The following is a 7,311-nucleotide window of genomic DNA, read 5'->3' as shown; positions in this document are numbered from 1 at the left end:
CCCCCCCCCCAGACAGACAGACGGCCGGCCGGCCACCCAGCCCCACGGACACGCACACGGCACGGCACCGGGCGGGGGCAGCCGGCTCGGCCCCCGCCCCGCCGCCCGCCCTGGGAGTGCCGGGGCGCGGGTCCGGCCGCCGCCAGCTGCGCACTTACCGGGCCGCGGCGAGGGGTCGGCGGGCGGGCTCCGGCACGGCGCTACCGCGGGGGGCCGGGGGGGCCGGGGGGGGACCGTAATCCGCCAGGCTTGGGGCTGCCAAATGTAAACACTCCGCCATGATTTCTTTGTTTAGATAATTGAACCTGCCTCCCTCTCCCTCGCCGGCTCTCGCTCGCTTTTATTTATTTATTTCCCCCCCTCCCGTCAGCATCATCATCATCATTATGGCTTGTGCGGGGTGTCGTTTTGTTTCTGCAACGGGCCGTTCCTTGGTAGCGGGACTCGAGCACCGCCGGACAGCCCTATCCCGGGGCTCACACGCATTTTTATAGAAAGCTCCCCGAGCGGGGGGGTGGCGGCGGAGCCGGCTGCCCTCGCCTCGCCTCGCTCCCTCCCGGCTGCGGCCAAGCCAGGCACGGCCGGGCTCCGCGGGGCCGCTGGGGCAGGGGGGTCGGGGAAGGGGTTAAGGAAGGGGCCGGGGCCGGGGCTTGGTGCTCCTGGGCCCGGCCCCGCTCCCGCCGCCTTCCCCCCCGCGGCAGGGGGCTGCGCGCTGCGGGGACACCGGTGGAAACTTCCAGATTTCGGTTCCTTCCCTGCGCTGCCTCAAAATCCCCGCTCGGCAGGAAAGCAAGCCGGCTGCTGTTATGGCTAGTTGTCACTACGTGGGAATTCCCCACCAAGAAACGCAGTTTGGGTACATAACATGGACGGGAAGTGTCAGCACGGCTACAAAAAATGTTTCGCTCCATTCCCACCCTAGCATCAAGTCTCTGAATTTATCGGGGTGTCTCCACTGCCAGTGCGACCCGACTCGGAGCACTTCAGCAGCGTTGGTAAAGGAGAGCTGCTGCATGTTACACCCCATCCCACAGCCCCAGCGCAATGCCCTCAGCACAACCTCGCAGGACGCCCATGGAAGCGTCCCAGGAGAACACGGGGGCCGAGCTGTCGTGCTGAGCACTTCAGCCCCAGGAAGGCCCCGGTGCCCCGCATCTCCCTTAGCAGTTCACCCGTAAGGACTGAAAAGCACCACGTCACTCACCCCAAGATGTGTCCAAGACTATAGAAATTCTCCCTGCCTGGTATTTTCTACTTTCCATATTAAGAGCACTGTCCCACTCTCTCCTGACTACTTACTTAACCATCCTTCGTTTCTAGGTCTTTCAATGCTATAAAACCTACGGCATTTCAAGAGTTATCTTTGCTGCTGCTATGTAGAGCAGTACCACAAAGACAATTTAAAAAATCATTATATAGAAAAATAAGGTGATTTACTTAACACTGTTATACAGTGAAGATAAAATGCTTAGTGACAGCGTGCCAATCGTCAAACAAGTTCCCAATACATTTCCCCCGAGACCGTTAGTACGACAATGATCGCCATCCCCATAGCCAACTGCCTCTGCTTTGAAATGAAACCGACGACTTGCGCATTATTGTACCTTAACTATTGTGCCTGCCTTTGGCAAAGGTCCTCATTCTGCAAAAAGGATCACCAGTGGGGACCCCCAAACCTCCACTAAGTCGCACTAATCCCTTGTAAAGCCACTGTTAGCTCTTGGGATAAGGATGTCTCTATATACCGTGAGCACAGAGAAAAATAATGAAAAAGGAGTATACATATGTATCATACAGCCGTCAGTAATACAGGGCCGCGTTACGAGGTGCGCTTCGGAATGGCGTGGCTGTAAACTACAGTACAGCCAAATCCTGGGGACTTGTTGCGGCCGTGAGCTGGTGAGCGCAAAGGAGGTGCCGGGCAGGCGCTGAGCTGCTCCGCACAGCCTGGCGGCTCTCAGGCCGCCCCTCGCCGCCTGATATCCCACCCACATTTCATACACCAAAGCAAACACCACCGCAGAATTTTTCACTGTTCCGCCTTTTCTTGTTCCTTTGAACATCCTTTGGAGAAAATTTCTCCTTTGTGCCTTCTCTCCCATCTTAAAGGTTACGCTATTTGCTTATGGTTGTATTTTTATTTCTCTGCCCAAATTTCATTGCAGTCTCCCCTTTGTGGAATTTATACGTGTGGCCATTTATATTCATTTCAGGCTAGAACTTGGCATAAAAGTTTGCAGCTTCTCAGCCAGATTTGAATTACTATATTTAATTGAAACTCAGCTCTTAGACCTCTTTTTAAAAAAAGAGTGAAGATAGAAATAATTTGGTTGCGGATCCAAATGGTGGCATCGTGCTGTACTGATTTCAGATCTTATTTCCACAAGCTCTTCAAAAGGACATGCTAGAGTACTTGAGACATGACTTCAGAATGGTGTTGCTTTACAATCTTTTTAAAATGAATTATTTCAGCATAAAACTTTGTGAAAATTAGGCATTGTAGATGCACTTTTTTTCATTGCGTTCTTAGATATGGCTCACTGAACAGTAAAACCAATTTTCATGTGATCTTAAAGAGGTCAAAAGTCTTTGTTGTGCTTTGAAAAATAACTTTTGCACAATTTTGTTTATTTGAGTTATTAATTTTTGTGAATATTCAGACAGTGATGTGTTGGCCTTAGCAGCTACAAAGAAGAGAGAATGACATGCAGATTTTTATTAAACTAGATTACATTGGATAGCTTAAATTTCCTTTCTCTATTCATCAATTTAAAAAACAAAATGCAGTACTTCATCTGATATGAATTCCATTGTGTAAGTCCAGCTGAGCAATTGCTCAAGAAACGTTTCTACCAAGTCAGACTCTTGTTTGCTTCAGGATTTTCACTGCTCAACATTTTTACTACGGTGCTCAGCACAGAAAAATAGGGCAGAACTACTAGTAGTATTACATGAATGTAACTAAGATAATCATATTTACTGCTGCATGTGCATATGTGATAAGGCGAATCCTGTGACATTCTATAGGCCTTGAAGAACTGCTGGTTAAAGACAGGGCGTCACCCATCAGATTGGACATAATTCCCAACATCTTGCTTCTTAGACAATAATTCACAGTTGTGGAAAGTTATGGAAAACCGTACCAGACCAGCATGGTGGTAGTTCTTGCTTTACAGAGCTGTTACTGATTCATTTCATAAATAGCTACTGTATCACATTACCATGCAATGAGCACAAGCATACAGGGCCCGTAATACTGCTGAAAAATGAAAGAAATGGCTGTTTTGAGAGTGAGGAGTCCAAAATACAATGAATACATGTCTGAGAACATAGTGAGTGCCCCTCCTACCTGTGCAGTCAGCAGGATGCTTACTGCAGGCTTTACAGAAGGTTGGTAGATCTTAAAATGGGAGGCAACTACTTGCTAGCCTGAACAGGGATATATGTAGAGAGATGTGTTGTAACCAAAGGATTATAGGAGGAAGTGTGCAAAGAAATGTAATAATAATACGATCATATTCGAGTATCTTTAGGATCTAGCGTGGGTAGTATTGCATTCTGGAAACAGGTGGTGGATAAGCAATTTTGCAGACAAAGTTTATAAGAATGTTGCCACCTTTTAAAACTACAGAAGGATGTCCAAATAAAGGAAATATCCCCATTTTCCTCCATACTTACTTGAGAATTGAGAATCTATGTCTGCTGAGGTACCTGGTTCCTTTGTAAAGCTGTTTTCTGTATCAGTTTTCTTTCTCTGAGATTCCATGGGAAATGCATGTGTACAAAAGCACAGTGATATATTTTAATCAGTGCAGTATGATAATGTATTCCTGAGTCATAAAATAGTTGCAATGTGATAGCTATGTAATAAGCTGTACTGTTGTACAAGAGAATAGAAAAAAATGTTAAAAACACCAATAAACGTCTGTTACCTAAAAAGATAACATCCAGATCCTAAACCACGGGGAAGATTAAATCTGTTTGTCTAGGAGCACATGCATCTACTGGGCCACAGAGAAAACATAGTTTGCTGAGTTTTTCTTTCTTTCTTTCTTTCTTTCTTTCTTTCTTTCTTTCTTTCTTTCTTTCTTTCTTTCTTTCTTTCTTTCTTTCTTTCTTTCTTTCTCTCTCTCTCTCTTTCTCTCTGTCTCTTTCTCTCTCTCTCTCATTCTCTTTCTTTCTTTCTTTCTTTCTTTCTTTCTCTTTCTCTTTCGTTCATTCTTTCAACCAGATCGTTCCACTGTAAAAGTGGGTAAAAGCAATTATGGAAGAAAATATGAAAAATAAAGTTTTCTTTGAGTGCTTTGCACCCAGTTAACAAATTGCTATTGCACAATAGTAACACTGCATTAATTATGTCACTATTTTTCCTTCGTGATAGATTATTGTTAGTAATTCATCATTGTAACATATTAATAGTGGTATTAGTTTTTAAACAGAACAATCATATTAGTAGCATACTTGTCATATTAGTGAAAATTAACAAAATGATGAAAAATTGCTACCAAGGCTTTGGGGCTGTAACACTGCAAGGAAATCACTTTTTCCCATTCCAGCAGTTTTTCAATGAGCATATATTTTCTCGTAAAGATAAAGAGACCGTTCTACAGTTTTCTCTGTCTAAAAGCCAGAAGCCATTTCGAAATATTTATGCCATCCTTTTAATGCCAAATGTGTGTATTCTTTTATGATTCTAATACTGTATGTTCTGCCTTTTAAAAGCCTGAGTGCTGTCATTCACAACCCCTGGCATGAGGCTGTTTGAAGCCATTAACTCTCTTTTTGTTGGGGATTGTGAGTCTGTACAGTCCAGCATACTTCTAGAGCACAATACAACTGCCCTTCTAAGGGATTAAGCTGCATCTCCTACAGAGGCACTCATCTGTGAACTTGTCTTACATGCCTGCAACCAGTCACTTGCACGATGATTTTTGTTATGTTTTGTCTTGTTTTGAAGGCAGATAGCTTCAGGCAGTTGTGAGCATGCTCCTCCCCACTTCTTCATCCTGTCCTTTATATTTCTGTCATCCTTTTCTCTACTGTGGTATCTCTAGCTAATATAGGAAGATGATGTATGGATTTCCCTGAGATGTCTTACAGTAATGACCTGAATTAGATAACAGAGTTATAGACTGGGGTTTCCTACTCCCTCCCTCATGAACATCTGGTGCCTCAGAATCACGAAAAGCCCAAACATCACCTGAACCCTGGGAAACCTGTCTGCTTTTGTCTACTTCTTTGTGAAGCCAGGCAGCAAATCTCTAATCTCTCACCTGTTTAAAAGACAGTGAAACACGGCATTTTCCCCATTTATGCAACTACTTTGAATTGGTTCTTTTATAATTTACAAAGCAGTTTTGAGGCTTCCATCTACTATTTTAATGGAAGACCTAAATAGCTTTAATTTGATTAACTACAGAATGTCACATTGGAATAGGCTACAACGAAGTCAGTGGTCAATACCTTTTATTCAATAATCAGTTGAACCCAGTCAGCCAAATGTAAATGAAATGGGAAATTTAGGGAGTTTTCAGAATGACCAAAAGGTAGCCTTTTTATTCCAGGACTTGTCTCTGTGCAAGATCACTTCCTTTGAACATGTGATTTACCAGCGAAAGTATTCTGGGGTTTAGAAGCACAACCAGAAGTAGAATTCGCAGCATCCCTCTAGATACCCTTGGTCTGTTGGTGGCTATGGCTAAAGCACACCTCTAGCCAAAATCACTACCACTATAAGCTGGAACCATCCTAGGGGAGCCAGAGAGTTGAGTGAGACTGCACTAACCATAAATGTGACCCACACATACAATAGGGTTAATGACAATGACCTTATTGCAAAGATTAATTAATGCTTACAGAAAGCTTTTATAAGCTGCTATTCTGTTAGTTAAGCCACAGCATCTCTGTGAGAAAAATTGAGTCTGCAACTGTGACACCTAGGCAGGTTTACTGGAGAAAAGTTCCTCTGGAAATATCCGTATTGATGTTGGGACCAGCTTTACAATGACCCTGCAGTCCATACCCACTGACCACCTGCCCTGAAAGCCTCTCAGCCTCTCCCTTGGCAACGAGCCTGTCTAGGTTTGAAAGCGCTGCCTGAGCTCCCAGATCTCTGCTGGGGCCAGCCCCTCTCCCCACCTTTCCTGTTCGTGTGTGCACAACTCACCCAGGCAGGGTGCAACTCGCACAGGGGGCAGGATGTCAGCCCGTGACTCTCCCAGCACCCCCGCTCTGCATTTTCCTCCTTTGGTACTCAGCTTCTTCCGGGCATTTTTCGTAACAGCAAACAAGCCATGGTGGGGAGAAACAAGTGGCTTAGATGACCTTCCCCAGTATGTGAGCAGCAGCAGAGAAGTAACGTTGGTATTTTACTGTCCCTTTTCTGAAATTTAATTTTTCAAATAATTCTAAGCTTGTAAGGTGTTGCACAAAAGACAGCTTCAAGCAGCTGCAGCACTTCAGAATGGAAAGCTCCACAGCAATGTTTATGAAGTTGTGCATGTATTGTGGCACTGATTTTAATACAAAACATTAGATTGGCATCCAATGTACACATAACATGCATTTGACTGACATGGGCATTTATTATACATTGATGTGACATATGCCAAGTGTAACAACAGCTCTGACTGACAACACAGCAAGAAAGGATTTGTGTTATCAATGTTTGATTCAATGCGTTTCCATCCTTCCCTATATAGTGGTAATAATTGTACTACTTGTATGAGAGGATATTTTGGGAGTAATACAGCACTGCAAATTGGCCCAAGTGGCACTTAAGTCCACAGTAGAAAGAGCAAGAGGTCTTTTTATTCTCTAAGCATTTAGAAAAGATAACATAACTAGAGCTCCAGTGAATTGGAGTTGTCAAAATTCACACCTAAGAGAAAGGGGGTGTTGGGCCTGTTGCCAGGAAACAGCATCTGGTATCACATTTCTAAAAGGATGCATGCATATGAATGCAAGTGGGAGCTGCAGCATGATAAATCCATCACTGAAATTGCACCTCCTCACTCTGCGCTGTGGCACCCACCCATAGGAACTTCCTTGCCCCGATTCCTTAACAATACTTCACTCAACAGCCAGCGACCTGCAGGCAGTCATCTGCTGGGCCAGTTAGGGTTTCATCTTTGCAGTGTGGCCTATGCTACAGAGTATGTCCAGGGCCAGAAAACAAGCTGGACTGCTCTTCAGAATATTTAACTGCTTGCCCAGCACCTAACTAACGCCCTGGCTCAGTTTTGAGGCTGCGCTTGGACAGGGTTTGAGGGATGGCACATGGAAGGAACCATTCCTGCAGTGCTGTGTGGA

At 44.8% G+C, this 7,311-nt stretch overlaps 1 protein-coding gene across 2 annotated transcripts in view; it reads right to left on the bottom strand.

Annotated features, from left to right (window-relative positions):
• LOC118164008 overlaps positions 1–611 on the bottom strand; it is a 455,411-nt gene extending 454,800 nt beyond the window's left edge. For both annotated transcript variants that reach the window (XR_004749291.1, XR_004749292.1), the window contains exon 1: positions 159–611. The gene's annotated coding sequence lies outside the window, so the exon portion shown is untranslated. The remainder of the gene's footprint in view (positions 1–158) is intronic.
• Positions 612–7,311: the final 6,700 nt, after the last annotated feature.

This window comes from Oxyura jamaicensis, chromosome 3 (genome assembly GCF_011077185.1).
Source record: "Oxyura jamaicensis isolate SHBP4307 breed ruddy duck chromosome 3, BPBGC_Ojam_1.0, whole genome shotgun sequence".
NCBI lineage: Eukaryota > Metazoa > Chordata > Aves > Anseriformes > Anatidae > Oxyura > Oxyura jamaicensis.
The sequence above is the reverse complement of the archived record's forward strand: the minus strand, read 5'-3'. Positions and strand labels throughout refer to the sequence as shown.